Source organism: Sminthopsis crassicaudata, chromosome 1 (genome assembly GCF_048593235.1).
Source record: "Sminthopsis crassicaudata isolate SCR6 chromosome 1, ASM4859323v1, whole genome shotgun sequence".
NCBI classification, from domain to species: domain Eukaryota; kingdom Metazoa; phylum Chordata; class Mammalia; order Dasyuromorphia; family Dasyuridae; genus Sminthopsis; species Sminthopsis crassicaudata.
Genome location: NC_133617.1, coordinates 236,429,865 through 236,453,958, shown reverse-complemented (window position 1 = coordinate 236,453,958; position 24,094 = coordinate 236,429,865). Strand labels below are relative to the sequence as shown.

At 35.0% G+C, this 24,094-nt stretch overlaps 1 protein-coding gene across 18 annotated transcripts in view; it reads left to right on the top strand.

Moving 5' to 3' along the window:
* Nucleotides 1-24,094, top strand: part of OSBPL1A (oxysterol binding protein like 1A) — a 305,323-nt gene that overhangs the window by 152,331 nt on the left and 128,898 nt on the right. Inside the window, exon 1 of one of the 18 annotated variants that reach the window (XM_074276818.1) lies at nt 4,209-5,066. The exons of the other annotated variants lie outside the window; for them this stretch is intronic. The gene's annotated coding sequence lies outside the window, so the exon portion shown is untranslated. Of the gene's footprint in view, nt 1-4,208; nt 5,067-24,094 lie in introns of those variants that run through there. 18 annotated transcript variants of the gene reach the window in all.

Genomic DNA, 24,094 nt, shown 5'->3' with positions numbered 1-24,094 from the left:
TATTATCCCACAATTATATCCTATCAATAGGTGCTAAATCAGGGAATGTCATATAGGCCTTGTTACTGGGGCCTTCTGTTCCTGTCTTATGTACATCTCAAGACAAGTTCTAAATGTCTTTACTAAAACCAGCAGATCACCAAATATGCTGATAAATTTGAGATGATGCTTTAAAGTTTTACATATAATTGAGATAATCTGAAGATGCTAATGAACTAATCCCAGAGCTGCACAGGTAAGTAGTAGTCTTGTTGTCCCCAAAAGACCATATAAAAAGTAAGACTTCAATTTTCTTTTTCTTTTTTTTTTTTTTAATGTTTTTTAGTTACCAGATATATGCATGGGTAATTTTACAACATTGACAATTGCCAAATTTTTTGTTCTGATTTTTCCCCTCTTCCCCTCCCCCCCTTCCCCCCCGCCCCCCCCATGGCAGGTTGACCAATACATGTTAAATATGTTAAAGTATAAATTAAATATCATATATGTATACATGTCCAAACAGTTGTTTTGCTTTCCAAAAGAACCGGACTTTGAAATAGTGTACAATTAGCCTATGAAGGAAATCCAAAATGCAGGTGGACAAAAATAGAGGGATTGGGAATTCTATGTAGTGGTTCATAATCCTCTCCCAGAGTTCTTTCACTGTGCAGCTGGTTCAGTTCATTACTGCTCTATTGGAACTTATTTGGTTCATCTCATTGTTGAAGAGGGCCACGTCCATCAGAATTGATCATCACACAGTATTGTTGTTGAAATATATAATAATCTCCTGGTCCTGCTCATTTCACTCAGCATCAGTTCATGTAAGTCTCTCCAGGCCTTTCTGAAATCATCTTGCTGGTCATTTCTTACAGAACAATAATATTTCATAACATTCATATACCACAATTTATTCAGCCATTCTCCAATTGATGGGCATCCACTTAGTTTCCAGTTTCTGGCTACTACAAAGAGGGCTGCCACAAACAGGTCCCTTTCCCTCTTTTAAGATCTCTTTGGGATACAAGCCCAGTAGTAACACTGCTGGCTCAAAGGGTATGCACAGTTTGACAACTCTTTGAGCATAGTTCCGAATTGCTCTCCGGAATGGCTGGTTGTAGTCACAATTCCACCAACAATGTATCAGTGTCCCTGTTTTCCCATGTCCCCTCCAACATTCTGCATTATCTTTCCCTGTCATTCTAGCCAATCTGACAGGTATGTAGTGGTATCTCAGTTGTCTCAATTTGCATTTCTCTGATTGAGACTTCAGTTTTCTATCCCCCTTACCTTAAATTCTCTTCCATCTCCATCTGGATACAGGCTGTCAAGTTCTTCCAACTCTAATCTATAAATACCCGTTATGCTCTATGCTTCTCCATTCCATCTTCTTTCATTGCTTCTTGCCTTCGTTCACCCTATTACTGACCCTTCCCTCTCTCTGTACCCTTTTTCACTATGTCTCTATTTTCTGTGCCTTTTTGTCCCTATATTTTCTTATTTCAACTTCAATTCCAGCTGCCATTGTGATCTTTCTCCATGAGAAACCAAAGAACCAGGTTTGCCTGCTTCATTTCATAATTTCATAATTTCTTTCTTTCTTTCTTTCTTTTTTTTTTTTTTTTTTTTTTTTTTTGAGGCTGGGGTTAAGTGACTTGCCCAAGGTCACACAGCTAGGAAGTGTTAAGTGTCTGAGATGAGATTTGAACTCGGGTCCTCCTAAATTCAGGGCTGGTGCTCTATCCACTGCGCCACCTAGCTGCCCCGTAATTTCATAATTTAATAAATTAATTATCAATTCACCCGTCCCCTTGACATTATCATTATTTATGTTTCAGCAGCCACTTTATTTTTTTTAATTAATTTTATAATTATGACTTTTTTTTGACAGTACATATGCATGGATAATTTTTTACAACATTATCCCTTGCACTCCCTTCTGTTCCGAATTTTCCTCTCCTTCCCTCCATCCCCTCCCCTAGATGGCAGGCAGTCCCATCCATGTTAAATATGTTATAGTATATCCTGGATGCAATATATGTGTGCAGAAACAAATTTCTTATTGCACTGGAAGAATTGTATTCAGAAGGTAAAAATAACCTGGGGAGAAAAACAAAAAATGCTCACAGTTTACACTCATTTTCCAGTGTTCCTTTTCTGGATGTAGCTGATTCTGTCCATCATTGATCAATTGGAATTGGATTAGCTCTTCTCTATGTTGAAGATATCCACTTCCATCAGAATACATCCTCATACAGTATCATTGTTGAAGTGTATAATGATCCCCTAGTTCTGCTCATTTCACTCGGCATCAGTTGATGTAAGTCTCTCCAAGCCTCTCTGTATTCCTCCTGTTGGTTTTTCTTACAGAACAGTAATATTCCATAACATTCATATACCATAATTTACCCAACCATTCTCCAACTGATGGACATCCATTCATCTTCCAGTTTCTAGCTACTACGAAAAGGGCTGCCACAAACATTTTGGCACATACAGGTCCCTTTCCCTTCTTTAGTATTTCCTTGGGATATAAGTCCAGTATTAGTACTGCTGGATCAAAGGGTATGCACAGTTTCATGACTTTTTGGGCATAGTTCCAGATTGCAGCAGCTACTTTTTCTTGTCACAGGGAATCAGATCTAGAATTGCAGTTGTCCTTTTTGTCAAGTCAGAATATCTTGACTATCCTGGTTTGAGCAGAATATATTCCAGCAACTCTCTAGATAATTGGAAATCCTTCATTTTACCTCTATCATCATCATCATCATCATGATCTTGAATCATCTTTAAAAAGAATTTATTGAATATTTGATGTGTGCCAGATATTGTATTAAGTGCTGGGCATGCAAAGAAAAGCAAGAATATGGAGTTAATATACTAACGAAGATACATATTTAATAAGTGTATATGTATATATGTCTGTATCTATATTAAAAATATGATGTATATGTATGTGTATGCGTATATGTATATACACACACACACACACATATGTCTATATAAGATTAAATGAGAGGTAATCTCAGAAGAAATACTAGCAGTACGGGTGGGAGTAAGGTGAAGAAAAGCCTTTTAGATTAGGTAGGTTTCCAGCTGAATCTGGATTGAGACCAGGAAGTGCAGAGGAGGAAGGAGAGCAATGGGCTGGGGAAAGGGAAGGAGATGGGAGGGAAGGAGAGAAGAGGGCGTTGGGGTTATGGTTAATGCACCAACTGAGTGGATCATAGAGTTCATCGATGGGAATGAAGAAAGTATAGAAACTGAAAAGATAGGAACAGGTCCGATGAGGTGTGAAAGGCTTCAAAAGTCATACAGAAGATTTTCTGTTTGATCCCAGAGTCACCGAAGAGTTAGGAGGTGGCATGGTCATGCTTGTGCTTTATAGAAAGATTATCTTGGAAGCTGAGTGAAGAGTGGATTGGAGAGGGGAGAGACTTGAGGCAGGGAAGCTAACCTATTGCTTTTGCAGTGGTCTAGAGGAGAGGTGATGTTGGATGCTGTGTGTTGGGATGCTGGGCATATGTTTGGAGCAAATTTGAGGGCTTCTATGAAGGTAGAGATGACAAGACTTGGCAACAGATTGGCTATGTGGAGTAAAGTGAAATGAGCTGAGGATGGCAGGCAGGCTGCTAGTCTGACTTACTGGGAGGATGTTGATGCCTTTGATGGTTATAGTAAAAGATGAAGGTTTTGGTAGGGAAAGAGTTCTGTTTTGGATATGAGTTTGATATGCTTAGAGATTATCAGAGGGCTTCTTTTTGATTTATGCTGTTAGAGAAGGTGTGTGTGTGTATGTGTGTGTGTTTATCAAGTTGTTTGCATGTTTTCACCCCATTAGGCTTTTAGGTCTTGGAGCAGGGACTTTCTTTTTCCTTTCTTTGTATCCCCAGCAATTAGCATTGTAGCTGGTATATAGTAGGGGTTTAATTAATACTGACTGACTGAATAGGAATGAATGTGGAAAAGTTTGCCTAGGCAAGAAGAGCCATCTATTCCCATGAAACCAGGGTAGAGGAGGTGGTAGGAGAAGATATCTGAATGATGTGAATTGAGGTAGGGAGAAGGAGCTTACAATGAGTGGCTTCAATTTTCCCAGTGATATATGATCAGTCAGTCCTTGCTTTCAGTATAATAGGGAAAACGACATTTACACTATGTACAAACAAGATACATCTATACACACACACACACACACACACACACACACACACGAGATAAGTTGCAATTAATCAACAGTAAAGTAAAGACATTAGAATTAAAGAGCAGGGGGAACGAATTGGGAAGGATTTCTGGAGGTGAGATCTTATTCAGAACATGAAGGAATCCATGGAAACCATCAAGCAAAGATGAGGAAGTGAGGAGGGAAAAACATCCCAGGTTTGGGGGATGATCAGAGAAAATGTCTGGAGTTGACTTAAATGATTTATTCAGGGAACATTAAAGAGACAACTATATCTAGACCACAGAATATGGACTGGAAAGATGGAAGAAGGGCAGGTTGTAAAGGGCTTTGAATGCCAAATATGATTTTATATTTAATCCTGAGGTAATAGAAAGCCATTGGAATTTATTGATTGGGGATTAGGGGGGGAGAAAACTGGTAAAATTTGACAGCTGAGATAGGACTGGGAAGATACATATGGCAGCCATGTCATATCAAAAGGCTTTTCATTAATTTAGTCTTGAGGAGGTGTTAAAAGAAAGGCGTATGTATAGCCAAGCAACAATTTGGATGGGGGGAAAGGGAAGGAGGAGAAGAGATAAGAAAGTGGGGAATTTAGACTAACACCTAAATTGTGAGACTGGTGATAGCCTTAGCAGTAATAAGTAAGGATAAGAAGTCGGGGGAAGGTTTAGGAGCAAAGATAATGAATTCTGTTTTAGAATTTAGAATGTTGAGTTTAAGATGTCTATTGGACATTCAGTTTGTTCAATAGGAGTAAGAGATTCAAGACTGAAGGTCAGCAGAGCAGTTGGGACTGACTAAGTAAATTTGAGAATCGTCTGTATAGTGTTAAGTGAATCCATGGGAACTGATGAAATCACCAAAGTGAAATAGTATAGAGGGAGAGAAATGTAAGGTAAGATCCTCAACTGAGAGAGTAAGGAGAGGAAGTACTATAGGACTTAGAGGAAGGAAGATAGACTTTGGAATAGATGATATGGTTTTTGGGAAAATAAATTGATTTGATGAGAGATAATAGAGAATCGCCTTGCTGTAATTCAGGACCCAGTTGAGATTATAGAATTTACTAATTTGTAGTGAACTCCAAGGAAGTTTTGTGAATAGTTTCCTCACATCCTCATTAATTTCTAATGATAATGCTCTGATCATCCTTACCCCAAAATTCTCTACCAATATTTACTCTTTATTGGTTCCTGTATTGCCTTTTATGAGTGTCTTAATCTCTAGTATTTCATGCCTCTGCTTGCCATTTTACCTATCCTACTTTGCCATTCAACTTCCCTGGGCCATAGTTTTCTCATTTATAAAATGAAAGAATACTATCCTATGAGACTCATGAGAAGGATATAACTTAAGAAAGATACACCTTCTATAAGATATATTAAATACAGTATGCTCTTTCAAAGCCCTATTCTTATCATGGATCTTATAGGATCATATATCTAGATACCACCTCTACACCAACCTCTTCATTTTGCAAATGAGGAAATGAAGACCCTAAGGAGGTTAAATGATTTGTCTAAAATCACATATGCAGTAATGGTCACAGGTAGGATTTGAATTCAGATACTCCTGACTCTTGAGAACCAAGTGAAATAGATGAAATTTGCCTCCTTGTTCCAATGTTTATTTTATTAACATGAGATCATAGAATTAGAATGGACCTTGAAGACTATGTTGTTACTCTCCTCTTTCATTGCAGAAAAGAAAACAAACCTAGAGAGGTTAGGTAATTGTCCCAAAGTCACAAAGTAGAGAGTAGCTGACCTGGGATAAAATAAAGTTTTCTGACTTCAAATCCAATGCACTTTCTTTCCCTTACATAGTAATTCAGTCTCTGCAATTATTGAGCTTCTATTGATGAGTTTGTTTAGAAAATATTAGACAATTTTTTGAAAGTGAAACAATATAGAGCAGGTAGTGATGTTCATCCTTAATGGGACTTCCTTATACCAATGAAATAGGTCATCTGGTTTAAAAAAGAAGAAGAAGAAGAAGAAGAAGAAGCATTTTGATAGGAATTGGAGAATTTAAAGTGATAACAAAGAGAAGTTAAAACTACATTAATAGGAGTTGAGCTATAATGCATTTCTGAAAATGTAATATGTCAAAGAGAAAAGAAAATTTAACTTTAAAATAAGTAGTATATCCTAATATCTTAGCCTTTAGTATTGCTTTGAATTCTTCTCGAATTTATACTGCTCAAATATTAGGAATTCTCACATTAATTGAGTTATCATCTCAAAGGCAGTGACGAACTATTGAATTATATCATTTAAGATTGAATTTTTAGAACAGGTACAACATTGACCATAAGATCTCATGATGATTCCTTCTTACCCTGGTAATTGATGCAAGGAGACCTTCTTTCAAAAATATTAGAGATTTTCCTTGTCTTTTGAACATATTAGCCATTTTTGTTTACCTGTATTTAGACATTTGAAGTCAAGTCATGGGTTTGATTAGTGGCTTTTTTCTTATGTTTTGTCCCCTGTAAATTTTTGTATACCTCCTTTTTTCCCCCCTTTTCTGTGCTATGCCTACTTTTCATAGTATCCAGTACAATGATTGATTGTATGTATATTCTCTAGTTAAATGCTAGCATGAATTATTTGTCAACAACATTAATCCTTTTGTGAAGATAAAAACTATATATTTTGCATGTGTTCTACAGGCCTTTATGTGCAAAAGAAGGTAGAGGTGTTGTGGGCATATTAATAAGTATAATGAAAAGAATTAAGTTTTTGATAGGGTTACAAAGTGTATCTATATCAGAAGAGAGAGAAGTCCAACTTAAGGGACCAGGCCTATTTTTATTAAGGAAGTAGTATTTGAGTTGGGTCTTGAAGGAATGGATATGACTTAGCTTAAAGAAATGGATGTGAATATGTGACAAGGACATTCTTTGCACTGAGAACAATGTAAAATTAGTACATGGGAAGAAAAGGATGGATCAGGTTTAGGACAAAGCAGAGAGCATCACAAGAGCATGAAATATGTATGGGGAAGTAGTTAGCCTCCTTGCTGCTTGTATATATTTGAGAGAGAGACCTTAGACTCTACAAGAATATTTTCTAGATGAGGAAATTAGGCCTACAGAGACTGAATGTCTTGTCCAAGGGCATGCAAGTAGACAACATGAATTTATTAAGTACTCATTATGTACAAGAGTGGGGATACAAAAAAAAAAAAAAAGCAAAACTTCATTATAATGCAGAGAACAATATGTGAGTGTATGTACATACTTTATTAGAGAGAGTAGATAGAAAGTAATTTCAGATGAAAGGCACTAGTTAGAGGTAGAAAAGTTGGCCAGAAAAGATTTCATGTAGAAAATAAGATATGAACTAAGCTTTGAAGGAAACCTGAAAAGTAAAGCATCAGAGGGGAAGAAGTACAGCATTCCAGGTGTTTAGAGGCATAGTCAAGACTATCTTTCTTTGAGAAACCATAAGTAGGTTATTTTAGTTGTATCATACAGTACTTGGAAAGGGGAGCAAAGGATTTTCTTTAATAGGGAGACAACAGTCAGACCTGCTGTTTAGGAAAAATCACTTTGATAGCTGAACAGAGCATTGATTGAAACAGGAAGAGACTTAAAGCAGAGAGTTCTAATTAGAAAGCTATTTCAGTATTCTAGGAAAAGAGGTGACAAGTGCCTTTACCAGACGGGTGGCTGATTGATTGGAGAGAAAGAAATTTCTAGAGAGGTGTTTTAAAGGTAGAGATGACAGGATGTGATAATGGATTGATTATATGAGATGAATGAAGCATAGAGCATTATACCAAAGTGGCAAGCTAGACCTGTATAGTAATAGGAAAGTTGAGAAGTGAGAAGTACTTCTAGAGAAAATAGGATAAATCTGGGAATCATCTTCATAGAGATGATAATTATACACATGGGAGCTGATGAAATCACCAAGTGATAATATATAATAAAAAGAGAAGAAGGATGATTTTGATGGAGCCATGAGGGAAATCCATGGTTAAGAAGAATAAACTGTATGGAGAAGGAGACCTCTAAGGAGCAGGTTACATAGGAGAACCAGGAGGAAACGATGTCTTGAAAAGGTAGAGATTGTGTCTAGTAGGAGTGTCAGAGTTCTTAAATGGCAAAGCAGGATTTGAACTTGGGTTATTCCACTCAAAATTCAATGCTCTTTCCACTGTGGCATGATGCCTATACTGGAGGCATGAAACTCCCTAAATTGAACTAGATTACAGAGAGCTTTGTGTGTCAGGCTAAGGAATTAGTTGTTTATTTAACAGAAATTAAGGAGTTTTTGAATGTTTTTGAGCAGTAAAGTAATAAGATTTGTGTAACTAAAAAATATAAATTTGTTGGTATGAAGGATGGACTTAGCATGAGACTGGAGTTGGAAAAACCAGTAAGATGAAATATGGCATAGTAGAAGGAGACCTGGACTTGATGTCAGAACATTGCATCTGGATCCCTCCTCTGACTGTTTCTTTCTCTGAAAAACATCTAGGGACTAGGAATGGGCTAGATATCTTTTTGGTTTTGAATCTGTGGCATTAGAGACCTATTACTAGGTCTATTTGTTAAATATTTGTTAAATTGTGTATTTGTTAAAACCACTGTTTTCAAGGCCAAATTTAGATGTTCCCTCTGAAATCTTCCCTGACTGAAGCATCCCAAATGAAAGGACTCTTGCTTTCCAGCTTCCTCTTCAAACTTTGCCTAGCTTTCCATTTCCTTTACATTCTGCTTTATATCATACACATTTGTCATATACCTCCTGGAGGGCTGAGACATGTTTTTCATCTTTATATCCTTCTCACCTACCACAGTGCTTTGCATATAGAAGGCATTTAGTAATTATTTGTTGTAATTAAATTAGAAGTGAAACTTAACCTCATTAAATGTAAGCTTTAAAATGACAGCTTGCTTTGGTTTATATGTATACACACACACACACACATATTTGTCTTGAAAAGAAAGTATCATAATGAATTGCTTAACATCCAAGTTCTGCTAATAAATAAGTATTAAAGCAATGTTTATTGCCATTTTTGCTGTTCCAGATATTAGATGGGAAGATGACAGCAGGAGAATCCCTCAAATGTTTGTTAGAGGATGAGCTGAAATGAGCATAGATCAGATGGTAATGGACTAAATTATAAGGCATAGAAAAAGTCACTGAAGCAGATAGGGCAGAGTTATGGTAACAATGGTAAATGAAACTTAGGTGTGTGTGGTGAAAAAAACCAAAAACATGGATTTAAGAAACAGTTCTCAATAATAAGCTTTAAAAAAAAAAAAAAAAAAAAAAAAAACACTGAAGCTACCAAACTAAGAATGTTTTGGCTAAGTATAACACAGAAAGGACAGCAAATCCAATGTTTGGTATGTTTGCCTATTTGGCAGCAAGGTTGTGCATCTGTCTAAAATAGGGAAGATCCAAGTGCTAAATCAGCCTCAGAAACTAACTATATTTGTGATTCTGGCCAAGTCACTTAACCTGTTTGTCCCAATTTCCTCAACTGTAAAATGCACTTTACTGTGTAAGGTAGTTACGGGGATTACTTCATTTCAATTCAGTGGTCAATAATTAAGCTCCTACTATGCGCCAGGCACTGTGCGAAGTACTGGAGAGTTAAATCAGAAAGATAATCTCTGCTCTCAAGAACCTTAGACTCTAACAGGGAAGTGGTGATGGTGAGATAAGAAGGTGACATATAAAAAGAAACGTACAATTTAGGAAAGGCACCAAGGGGTACCCAGTACAGGTACATTGTTTCCTGGGGAAGAAAGCAAGCAAAGCTACTAAGGAAAAATGGAGTTATCTGCAAAGTTCTGAGCCATGTATAAAGGAATGCAGTGGAGGAGTTTATTGCTCTATCCTCCAGCCTTCTAATCAGAAGGGAGAGGAGACTGAAGGAGTTGAGAAAAGTTGTCAGTCTGCATGATAAGGAGATTGCAGGTGATCAGTTTATCCTGGGGTATTTTTGTGAAGTGGAAACCATTAAAGTGAAGTGGAAACTCTTTTAAAGTGCTTAGCACAGTGTCAGACACATTGTAGATGCTATATAAATGCTCATTCTCCCCTCACACCCTTTCCCCATGTCTGTAGGCCAGTAATACTTTCTGCTACAAGACTAACCTTAAAATTCAAAGTATAGCACTGTGCCATTGATTAAGGTATACTGTGTGGGTCATATCATGTTCCTTTTTGTAACAAATTAAGTTATCATTTCCATACTTCTGCCTCCAGCATTTACTTTGTTATATGGCATACCTGCTCCTTTTCTCTTTATCATTCTGAATAATACACCCTGCTTTAATTCATTACCTTTTGCATGAATAAATGCAGTAGCTTCTTTGGAATCATAGGATTTAAAACTAAAGGAGCTATAAAGCTCCCCTACTCCTGCACACTCATTTTAAAATTTCTGCTTTTCAAGTGATTGCCCTAAGGTCATATAGATGTACTGTACTTTTAACACAGTAATTCAAACTAAAATATGTTTATACCTCAACATTTGAAAATAATCTCTGTGTATATAAAAGCACCCATAAGAATAGAACTAGAAAAATTAATCACCTTGGACTAATGATAGGAATTTAATGGCTATCAACAAGCATAAGCATTTTGATGTATAGTTCTTTTCTACATAGTGGGGATTAAGACCGCAGTGCTCCCTGTGATCTGAAAAAGCTGTGTAAAATTTTTTGGCCCAGATGGATTCACATGTGAATTCTACCAAACATTTAAAGAACAATTAGCCCCAATGTTATATAAATTATTTGAAAAAATAGGGGATGAAGGAGTCCTACCAAACTCCTTTTATGACACAGACATGGTACTGATACCTAAACCTGGTAGATCGAAAACTGAGAAAGAAAATTATAGACCAATCTCCTTAATGAATATTGATGCTAAAATCTTAAATAAGATATTAGCAAAAAGACTTCAGAAAATCATCTCCAGGATAATACACTATGATCAAGTAGGATTTATTCCAGGAATGCAGGGCTGGTTTAATATTAGGAAAACTATTAATATAATTGACCATATTAATAATCAAATTAATAAGAACCATATGATCATCTCAATAGATGCAGAAAAAGCATTTGACAAAATCCAACATCCATTCCTACTAAAAACTCTTGAGAGTATAGGAATAAATGGACTATTCCTTAGAATAATCAGGAGCATATATTTAAGACCTTCAGTAAGCATAATATGCAATAGAAATAAACTGCAACCTTTCCCAGTAAGATCAGGAGTGAAACAAGGTTGCCCACTATCACCATTACTATTCAATATAGTACTAGAAACGCTAGCCTCGGCAATAAGAGGCGAGAAAGAGATTCAAGGAATTAGAGTAGGAAATGAGGAAATTAAACTATCACTTTTTGCAGATGACATGATGGTATACTTAGAGAACCCCAAAGACTCTGCTAAAAAGCTACTAGAAATAATTCAAAATTTCAGCAAAGTGGCAGGATACAAAATAAATCCACATAAATCCTCGGCATTTTTATATATCACTAACAAAATACAACAGCAAGAGATACAAAGAGAAATTCCATTCCAAACAAATGTTGAGAGTATAAAATATTTGGGAATCCATCTACCAAAGAAAAGTCAGGAATTATATGAGAAAAATTACAAAACACTTGCCACAAAAATAAAGTCAGATTTAAATAATTGGAAAGACATTCAGTGCTCTTGGATAGGCCGAGCGAATATAATAAAGATGACAATACTCCCCAAACTAATCTATTTATTTAGTGCTATACCAATCAGACTCCCAAGAAACTATTTTAATGACCTAGAAAAAATAACAAAATTCATATGGAAGAATAAAAGGTCGAGAATTGCAAGGGAACTAATGAAAAAAAACTCAGAGGAAGGTGGTCTAAGTGTACCTGATCTAAAGCTATATTTATATAACAGCAGTCACCAAAACCATTTGGTATTGGCTAAGAAATAGACCGGTAGATCAGTGGAACAGATTAGATACAAAGGACAAAAAAGGATACATATATAGCAACCTAATCTTTGACAAACCCAAAGATCCCAAATTTTGGGATAAGAATTCATTATTTGACAAAAAACTGCTGGGAAAACTGGAAATTAGTATGGCAGAAATTAGATATGGATCCACACTTAACACCATATACCAAGATAAGATCAAAATAGGTCCATGATTTAGGCATAAAGAGGGAGATAATAAATAGATTAGAGGAACAGAGGATAATCTACCTCTCAGACCTGTGGAGGAGGAAGGAATTTATGACCAGAGGAGAACTAGAGATCATTATTGATCACAAAATAGAAGATTTTGATTACATCAAACTAAAAAGTTTCTGTACAAATAATACTAATGCAAACAAGATTAGAAGGGAAGTAACAAATTGGGAAAATATTTTTAAAAACAAAGGTTCTGACAAAGGTCTCATTTCCAAAATATATAGAGAACTGACCTTAATTTATAAGAAACCGAACCATTCTCCAATTGATAAATGGTCAAAGGATATGAACAGACAATTCTCAGAGGAAGAAATTGAAACTATATCCACTCACATGAAAGAGTGTTCCAAATCACTACTGATCAGAGAAATGCAAATTAAGACCACTCTGAGATACCACTACACACCTGTCAGATTGGCTAAGATGACAGGAACAAAAATGACGAATGCTGGAGGGGATGTGGGGAAACTGGGACACTAATACATTGCTGGTGGAGTTGCGAAAGAATCCAGCCATTCTGGAGAGCAATTTGGAACTATGCCCAAAAAGTTATCAAACTGTGCATACCCTTTGACCCAGCAGCGCTACTACTGGGATTATATCCCAAAGAAATACTAAAGAGCGGAAAGAGACATATATGTGCCAAAATGTTTGTGGCAGCTCTTTTTGTTGTAGCTAGAAACTGGAAGATGAATGGATGTCCATCAGTTGGAGAATGGTTGGGTAAATTGTGGTATATGAAGGTTATGGAATATTATTGCTCTGTAAGAAATGACCAGCAGGAGGAATACAGAGAGGGTTGGAGAGACTTAAATCAACTGATGCTGAGTGAAATGAGCAGAACCAGAAGATCACTGTACACTTCAACAACAATACTGTATGAGGATGTATTCTGATGGAAGTGGAAAATCTTCAACATAAAGAAGATCCAACTCACTTCCAGTTGACCAATGATGGACAGAGGTAGCTGCACCCAGAGAAGAAACACTGGGAGGGGAATGTAAATTGTTAGCACTAATATCTGTCTGCCCAGGTTGCATGTACCTTCGGATTCTAATGTTTATTGTGCAACAAGAAAATGATATTCACACACATGTATTGTACCTAGACTATATTGTAACACATGTAAAATGTATGGGATTGCCTGTCATCGGGGGGAGGGAATAGAGGGAGGGGGGGATAATTTGGAAAAATGAATACAAGGGATAATATTATAAAAAAATATATATATAATAAAAAATTTTTTAAAAAAATTTTTTTTTTGGCCCTACCTCTGTACTAGGAAAGAAGTCTGAATTTTTTTTTCTTTATCTTTGATGGGATGTTTACTATATCTTAACTGTAAAATTTGGGTTGATATTACATGGCATTATACATTATATTTTGTATATATCTGAATTTGTAATTGCATGTGGTCTATGAAACTCCCCCAAAATTCTCATTTAATTTCTTATGCTAACCCAAAATATATTAATACTGTGGTAGGGAAAGTTGGGATGTGGGAGGGATAACTACCATGAAGAATAAGAAATATTATATAAGGAAATGTGAATTTCTGTTATAGGCAACTTTTTTTGTGTGTATACATACATAGTTATACACACATACAGTTTTTTTTTTCTTTTTCCAACCTCTTATACACTTAAAAAAAATTATGCACTTAAAATGCTTTATGAATTCCCTTTTTTAAAACTTATTTCCCACTAATTCCTTTTACTTTCTGCCAAATAGAATCCATCCCTTGTGACAAGTATGTATAGTAAAGCAAAAAAAAAAAAAGATTAAAAAACAAATTTTAGTCATGTCTGAGATTGTATGACTCATTCTGTATTTTGCTAATTACTTTTCTGCCAAGATGATCATAATAGTAATCTTTAAAAAATTGAATACTGTTCAATAACTAGTAATATTTGAACACCTTAAAATTCCCAGAAGCATAAGAAACATTTAAAATGCTATGGCTTTTGAATTTAGTCACTTGAAGAACTAATTCCCTGAAAACACTAAAGCCATTTTCTTCAGTGTTTATCTGAACCATGATTTGCTTTGCTTTTTTTCCCTTCAAACTCCACTTATCAAATAAAATGTCCCAAATAAAATTTACTTAAATTTTTAGGAACAATTCATTTCTGTTTAGTCTCTGTTGGCACTTCTTCCTTCTATCTCCTTTACATAAATGTCCCCAGATGCTCTTTCCTGGGCTCTCTTCTCTCCCTCACTTATGGCCATAGATAGCTTCATTGACTTTTTCTATGTCTTCCAGATCTATTTATCACCTTTCGTCCTAAACCTGTTTTTTTTTCCTTCTATGTTTCTGTCAATGGTATCTCTATTCCCTCATTCATTCAATCTTATGTAAAACTCATCACACACATCACACCCCCCCATCATCTCTTACTTGGACTTGTTCAGTGACCTAATTACTGCCATAAATCTCTCTTTATTTCACCCCTGTTTGACTCTATGTCTTATGTCTTTGTGCTTTTGTATTAATTGTTATCCTCACCTCCTCCACCTCAAAGAATTCCCTCACCTCATATTAAGACTAAGTGATGTCTTTCCGATTCTCCCAAGCTGTTCAACCTTTCCTTCGCTTTTATTTAACTCCATTGTGTTTGTATTTTTCCATTAAAAAAAAAAAGTTTGTTATACATGTACATTCAGGTTTGTTTTTGTTTTTGTTTTTTTAATGTTTCCATATGAGTCATGTAGGGAGAGAAAAATCAAAACCAAAGGAAAAACCATGAGAGAGAGAAAAAAAAAAATGAGAATGGTATACTTCAATCTATATTTAGTCTCCTTAATTTTGTCTCTTTTTGGAATGGCATTTTCTATCCAAAGGTTATAGGAATAGCCTTGGGTTGCTGAATTGCTGAGAATTAATTATATCGTAATTGATTACCATATATTCTTGCTACCATTATACAGTGTTTTCTTGCTTCTGTTTGTTTCCCTCAGTATCAATTCATGTAAGTCTTTCCAGACTTTTCTGAAATCAGCCTGTTCATTATTTCTTATAGAACAGTAGTACTCTATTACTTTCATATGCCACAGCTTATTCAACCATTCCCCACCAGATGGGCATCCATTCAGTTTCCAGTTCCTTGCCACCACAAAAAGAGCTGCTACAAACATTTTTGCACATGTGGGTTCTTTTCCCTCTTTTATGATCTCTTTGGTATATAGATCCAGTAGTGTTATATTTATTTTGTGTTTTTTTTTTAATTTATGTATATTGTATTTAATTTATATTATATTTATTTATTCTTTATATACTTATATACATACATACACAAAAGAGAATTCTCTCTTTTTAAAAAAATTCTGAGTAAAAAATCTGATATATTTATAGTAGGCATTTGGTAAGTGCTTATTAAGTCATCAAATCAATTGCTAACCCTTATCAGTTTTACTTCTGCAATGTCTTTCATATCATATCTGCAAAGTCCTAATTCTTTATCATTCTCACTGATACCACTTTAGTGTAGGTCCTTATTATCTCCTGCTCAAATATGAATTATTACAATATCATTATACCAATAGAATTTTGAGTATGAAGGTTAGTTACTTCAAAGTATAAGGTTTTTTCAGATGCCAAAACTAAAGTCCAGAGAGCTTAATTGTTGGTCTAAAATCACTCAACTTTTAGTGGTAAAGCTGGAATCGAAGCCTGAACCTCTGGATGCAGTTTGTTTTCAGTATATCATTTGCACTACATGGTACTGGGGAGTATTTGTATTTTTTAACATAATAATATTCCATTAAATTAATAAATCATAATTTGTTTAATCATTCCTTTATCTACGCATTGACTATTTCTGACCTTTGTTGTTCTTGCCACTTTGTTGGGTATGACGGAAACGTCAAAGGTGTTTTAATTTGCATTTCTCTTATTATTAGTGTACTTTTTCATAGGTTTGTTGATAGATTGTAACTCTTTTTTTAAAAACATTTTATTTTTTTGACCACTTAGCTACTAGGGAATGACTCTTGGTCTTATATATTTACCCATTTAAATTTTAGGTATTGTACTTTTTTCAGGTATTTAATGCAAAGATGATTAGATTTTTTTTTTTTAAATCTATGAAGATGCCCAACAATAGAAATAAACATTTCTTAGTCACTTTGCCTATGGCTATCATTCAGAAGGGAGATAAAGATATATGCATATATCTATATCTATAGGTTTCTAGATATATACATATTATACATATTACAATCTGCATGCTTTTTTATTTCTTCAATTTTCCTTAGACTGTATACCATAGTTAGCAACCTTCTGATTAGAAATCATAGTGAACAACTTTATGTATACATGACAATATTGGCTTTTTTTGTGGAATGTTGTTAGGTTGAAAATGAATTTATAGAATTTTACTCATGACTTCATAGGCTTTTTCAATTACATGGGATGATATTTTTATCACTTAACAATACTAACTCTAGAATGGTGACTGGAATTGTTTCTGTGATATCATTGGTTGGAAAAATTCCTCCTACTAAGGCAAATCAACATCTTTATAATTTGTAATCACATGAGTTTACTAGAGTGCCATGAAGTTAAGGGACTTGAGCAGAGTCATACAAACAATACTGCTTTATCAAAGGTACCTTTGTTTTATTGCATTTGAGACCAATTTACTGTTCATCATTATTTTTACATTATGTCATTTTCTTTGGCTCCCTAAAATGCAGTTGTTCTTACTGCTTCAATTACTTAGACTTAATGTGCAATAATGTATGCATAGTAAACAGAAAATCCTGTGAAACAAGACAGAAAATATGTGTGTATATAGTTTTTTATGTTAAGATCTATGGGTTTTTTTTTTTAATGACTCGAGACCACCTTTCCATCCACTAATCAGTGCTATCCATTATAATATGATTTACTTAAAGTTTGTTTTGCCCGTATTGAGCCAAAACAGTTTTTTCAGTCATATTTCAAGTTAGTGTGTATATATGGTCTAATAGAAGTGCTATTTTATTTCTTAAGGTCTTTTTATCTCTAGCATTCTATAATTCTGAAGTATTAAACCAGAATCCAACTGGTTTTTATAAGTTAATTTTTCCTTGTAGCATATTTACTGCAAGTTTCTGGACATATTAAACTATTCCCAAAGACACCATTCTGCAACTGAGTAGTATATAGCAAACAAGGAAATAAGACATAGGACTTTTTTGCATACTTGACTATAGTTTAAAATTGTTAAAAAAAGATAATTCATTGTTTTAGGCAATAGATGAATTTGTGGGAGCTGGCTAAAGGAGGGCGAAGAGGATTTAAATATGATGTAGACTTTATTTTTTAAAATTTCTTCATGTGAAAATAAGAAAAGGAAATGAATCAGGTTTGTGGATGTTTTCCTTTATTTTCTAGTTAATATTTTCTTTGTTTCTCTCTTTTTTCTGTGCTAAATAACTCTCCTAATGTCCTACTCCAATGTATCTTTGTTTCATTGAACATGATCCAGGATTCTAGAAGGCTATGTCACTAGAATTTAAACTGTGGAATATTGTACCAGGCAGAAAAGACTTTTGATATAGGTCTGCTGATGATTTATACAGTCAGTCCTCCCTCAGCTTTTCCATTCCTAGGACATGGAAAGAAAGTAAAAAATATGAATGTTGATTCATTGAACCCAAGAGAAATAGAGGGTTAAGTTTCTGGACCACCAAAAACTAATCTTTTGCTAGAGATTATGGAAGATAAACTTTTCTGCATACAATTCTTTATAACAAAACATTTATTCTGATAATATACAATATTCTGAATGTGAAGTAATCCATAAAATTGGCAACATTTAAAAAAACATTTTTCTCGCTAGAATTCCCTAGAATCCTATAACCTTTTGTGTTAACATCTCAATTTTTTAGATGAAAAAAGTTTTATTTCAGATAATTCACTTTTCATAACACATTAAATCTAAAGACCACAAATAACTGTATAATAAATTAGTTACTTAAAATTAAAATAGATATGTGAGGTAGTGGAGTGAGGACATTGTACTGTATCCTATACTGCTGTACAATATTTTAACATTGGCTGTCCTCTAAAAACTAAGGGAGAATTTGCTGGGGCTTTGCTGCTGTTGGAAGACTGAATTCTCAATATCATCTGTCCTTTAAAGCTAGTGGATGGTGTTGGAAATTGGGAAGGACACATCACTTTGAAATAATAAAGGTGTCTACTTCATGAGCCATTTAAGATTCTTAAGTATCTTCCAGCCTGGCATCTGCAGATATTCTGGCAGGAAGTTTATCTGAGGCGTTTATTTTCTCACTAAGCTGCATGACTTGACGTTGCATTTTTGGGTTTAGAGTCCAGAGTACTTGTACACTATGTTTTGGGGGCATAATTACCCCACAAAGCTGGAGTTTTAAAGGCAAACAATGAAAATATGCAATGAATGCTCAGGAAATACTTTATAAAGGTAGGTGAACAAGACTATTGAAGCACCAATAGGATAACAGCCACTACACAAACTTGCTGTGTCATTTGTCTTTTTTTTTTTCTGTTGCAGATAGCTGAGAATGTGTGGTTGCCAGCGAAAGTAAAATTGAGGTTCCTAATACAGTCACGTAGATTCTTGGAGTCAGAAAAGTTAGGCATGCAGATGCTGTGGATTGGCTATAGATTGTCCAAATATCAAACTAGAAAAGTCTGAAGCCTCCTCATTAGAGCAGTTATAGGATTATACATGTTTTTGACAACAGTAACTCCTAAGGTATTGCTCTCTTCCTTGTTGGGGGGGACAAACATAGCTAGCTGGTACAGTGTATAGAATGCTAGGCCCAAACTCTCATACTCATCTTCTTGAATACTAGTTGTGTAACCTTGCACAAGTCACTTAACCTTGTCTTCCTCAGGTTCTTCATCTGTAAAATGAACTGGAGAAGAAAATGGCTAACCACTCCAGTATCTTTGCCAAGAGATCCCCAAATAGGGTTACAGAGGGTCAGGGGTGACAACTGAACAATAATAGCAAATAAATACTGAAGCATAAATTGGACAAAAGGAGGGTCTAAAGAGGACAGTGGCAGAGTGAGCAACTTGAAGATGACATGATAGTTCAAAAGTTAGTTCCTTAACCAAGCCGAGAAGTTTGCTCCTAGGAGAAGTTGTGGCAGTACAGGAATGTTACAAGAGATTGTAACAGAGACATGTCTTCAGAGGCAAGGCCTTAAAAAGGTCATAGACTCTTAAGAATTGGGGACAGCCATTTGTCCAACCCATACAGGAAAGGAATCTCCACTAGAAAATAACCCAGATATGACAAGACTAAGCCTTTCCTTGACATCTTTCATGGGAGTGTAGGGATTTTATGTCCTTACAAGACAGTCCATGCTGCTTTTCTGACATCAAACTTTTCATTGTTACTTTGACCCATGTTTCTAATTCTGCCCTTGGAGACAAGATAGAATAAATCTAGCCATCCCTCCATAAAAGCCTTTTCAATATGAAGTCAGGCATATTGCTTTCCTTGGGAGAAAAATCAAGATCAAGAAATTACATTGGGATTATTGCTATTTTTTTCCCTTGCAAATACAAATCAGTTATAATCTGTGGTCTTGTAAATGACAGAAATGGCCATTTCAAAAGTTTGCTTGGAAGAGTAATTACTATGTAAGGACAAGAAGAAAGTAATTTGGATTTGTACTCACCCATGGACAACATTAATACCATCTCACAACATGTTACCATTTGACAATGTTGATGTATCCTGTGATCAAAGACCCCCTCCAAATTAGCTAAGGAGTAATGGGAGATGAATAAATATCATGAACTTAATAAGATTCTCAGAGTTAGGAAGTTTATATTCTTTTGATCTGTGTTAACATGTTAACATGTCACATAAACAGTAGAGTTAGGAAAAATAGCCTTTTTTTCCTAGCAGTTTTTATATTTATTTCCTTTGACTGATTGACTTATGAAGACTAATTTGCTCTTAGGAGGCAGCTGATGGTGTAGTGGATAGAGTGCTGGGCATGAATCAGGAAGACTTGTGTTCCGATCCATCCCTAAACACTTGTTATCTCTGTGATCCGGGGCAAATCACTTAACATCTATTTGCCTCAGTTTCCTCAACTGTAAAATGAAGATAGTAATAGCACTTGCCTTACAGGGTTGTGGGGATCAAATTTGCAGAACTTCTTAGTATAATGCCTGCACAAAGTAGGTGCTTAATAAATTACTTATTCCTTCTTCTCTCTTCCCCCCTTCCCTTTCGGTGGTACTGTTGCATATTGCATTTCTATTATTTCCTAAAAGCAAAATTAGGTAAAAATGTCCCTGAATGGCAGATAGGACTTTTTAATCATAAAAATTAAGGGCCCCCAAAAGAATTTAACCAATACTAGTTCACTGAGGAAGCTGGGCATACTTGATTTCTAAATACAAATGGATTTATGGTTCTCATATTACCCTTTTTTAATCCTCTTTATTTAACTAAATAGATCCTATCTGAATAGAACTCACATATTTGGAAAGAATTCCCTGTAAAAGAAAATTGAGTTCTTTAGGGAATGAGAAACATTAAGTCTCATTTCTTTTTCTTATAAAGAAGGAAGGAAATAACTGTTAAATAGCTTTTGGAGTACAAGAATATTTAAAAAATCATTTTTTTCAATAGAATTTTGCCAGGGTGTGGTGTGTGTGTGTGTGTGTTCTCTATATGTTATATGTTTTATATTTAGATACTCTTAATATTTGGCATTTAAATGCCATCTGTGAGCAAATTTTCAAAATAAATCATTTAACAGCCTTAAAATAGTAATACTTCTTTGTTTATATTTGTACAGTTCTTTCTAGTTTACAAAGCACTTCAGCACTAGTGGTCACTATATTTTTACAATGGTTATTAGGTAGGGCAGGAACTAACTAATTCTGGTTTTACAGAAAAATGAGGCTTTAAAAGTTAAGTATTTGCTTGTTTCCCAGTGACTACTGAATTGTTGTTAATGTTTTGTTTTTCTAATTTACTAATTTATGGAACAAAAACATGAGTTTGGAATCAGGATGTTAGTTACAATCATGGCTCTGCCTCAGGTAGGATAGATTACTTAGGTTTTTGTTTTTAAATCTGATTATTACAGGAACAAAAGATGATGGACTTAAGTCCAAGTACCCACCTCTATCACTGCTTGTGTGACCTTAAGAAATCACTGATTTCCCCTGGGCCTCTTTTTCCTTATCCATAAAAGTAGGCAGCTAGACTAGATTTCCTAAAACCTTTCTTCCTTTCAGTTCAAGGCCAAATGTTTCTAAGTTTAATAATGCCATGCTATAGAGTCTTTAAAATAGTATATAAATAGAAATCCATAAATTATTAAAATTTTAGATTTGTTACTTAAAAGTAAAATTGTCCCTACATGGCAGAAATGATTTTTAAAATATAAAAACAAAGGACCTGAAAAGAGTGTATCTAATACTAACTAGTTTCACTGAGAAAGCAGGATATATTAGATTTCTAAATACAAATGGATTTGTGGTTAAATATAAGCCATCTTTTGCTCCAAGTGTCTCAGGGGATGGTTTCTACTGTTTTTGCAACACAAAGTTATCTTGACAGACTTTCCGCATTTCTTTTTACCATATTTGCCCCATTCACACCACCCTTTCACTTATTTCTAGCTATTTCATTCTCATCTATATGTAAGTTATTGTCCTTTTTGGTAACTGTCTGAACTGAAAACAAGAGTTAAAAACTGTAAGAGGGGAAACGGGTTACTAAAATTGATAAGGAGTTTTTAGCTCATTTTAAAGCAGGAACCACAAGTTAGTTTTGATGTTCTATGTCATGTGCATTCTGATTTGTTGTAATGTGCAGTAATTCAGTTCAGTATTGGGTAAGGATCTGCTGTCTTCACAGCACCTGGCAAATAAGAGATGAATGACAGGGTTCCTACTTGTGTGGAGCTTGCATTTTCTTGGCAAGAGACAAACACATACAATGATTACACTACAGAATGAAACAAATGCAAAAGAAAACTATAAACTGTGTAAACATTGAGTGGGAAAAAGATCAACAACTTAGCTATCTGGGGAAAGTTGTTAGAAAGAGATAGAAGCTGTTTTAGAAGACAGAATGAAGGAGAGATCATTCATTATAGGAGTAAGAAGCAGCTGAAAGAAGGACATTGGTAACTGTTGGGGAAGGGTGGGGATGGAGAATAAGGAGATGAATAATCCTTTCATTATATTATAGTAGTATGAAATAGCAAGATTGTAAAATTAGGGTGGCATGAGTAATACACTGGTATTTTTTAATAGATTGAAGGTGAGGCTTAATTGTTTATTCTAAAACAAATGTTATGAAACCTAGACAGGTGACTTCCTTGCTGTTAGAATAATTATTTATTTATTGATCCACATATCCCAAAAATGAATTTTCTGAAGTCTTTTTTTTTTTTTCTTCATTTAAATTTTTTTCACTGTACCTTACTTAGTGTTCTGGTTTTCTTTAAGTATCAGTGACAAAAGACCTTAAACACACATTGTATGTATGTATGTATGTATATATATATGTGTATATATATATGTGTGTGTGTATATATATATGTGTGTACATATATTTATATATATATATATGTATATATATATATATACATATATATATATATATATATATATGTATATATATATATATATATATATATGTATATATATATATATACTTGCATATACTATATGTGCATATAGTGGTAGGACAGATGGCAAGATGTCCAGGAAAGTAGGCTTTGTTTTCCTGATGGATTGCTTTTTTTTTTTTTTTTTCCTTACCAGTTTGTTTAAACATTCTTTAATTGTAAGGAGCCTTTAAATGGGCTGCGCCACAGCGCATCATTGAGGCCTGGAAGTAATTTCTGTGGATATTAGGACTGCCTTGTAGGTGGGATCCTGTCCATTTTGAGATAGCTTCGTAATGGGTGACTCTCTCGCTGATTGGCTGTGTGTGTGACCTCACAGGCCCTATGTAAGCCCACTGCAGGCAGCAGTCGTTCTCTTTAACCTGGCTCTTCACCCTGGCTCCCTAGCCTGGGTGGCCAAGCCAAGATGGATAGCCAAAAGGGGTAAGGATTTTGGTAGTGAACACGTGGGTCTTCTGACCAGGTGTTCACTCGGGAACCAACAAGTCAGGGCATCAGTCAGGGCATTATGTGAGTAGGTATAATAAAGGCTTTTAAGATTACATGTGGCTGTTCTTGAGTGCGCTACGGGTTAATAAGCTATAGATTCAAGAGATTGTGGCCAGAGACCTTTGAAGGCCTCAGAGGAGGCGAGCCGGGTAGAGTTCACACTGCAGAGGACAGTGGTCAAAGGTACTCTGGTGGGTCTAGGACAGACTAGTAATTGTAACTGCCAGGAGAGCATGTTACATTCAATTATTAGACACATGTTTTGTTTCAGTTCTTTGTTGTTCCAAATAGTAGTTGCTGTGAATTATTTTATTCATGAATCTTTACTTGCTTTCATTAACTTCTACTATACTCTAATGGTGACATTTTAAGATCAAATAATATGAATAGCTTAATAATTTTTTCTTATGTAATTTCAAATTGATTTCCAGGATAGGTTGATCAATTGACAGCTCCATTAGAAATGAATTTGCATCCCTGTTTAATAGAATCATAGATTTAAAGCTGGAAGAAACGTGCTCTCCCTGGAAGTTAAAATTACTAGTCTGTCCTAGACCTACCAGAG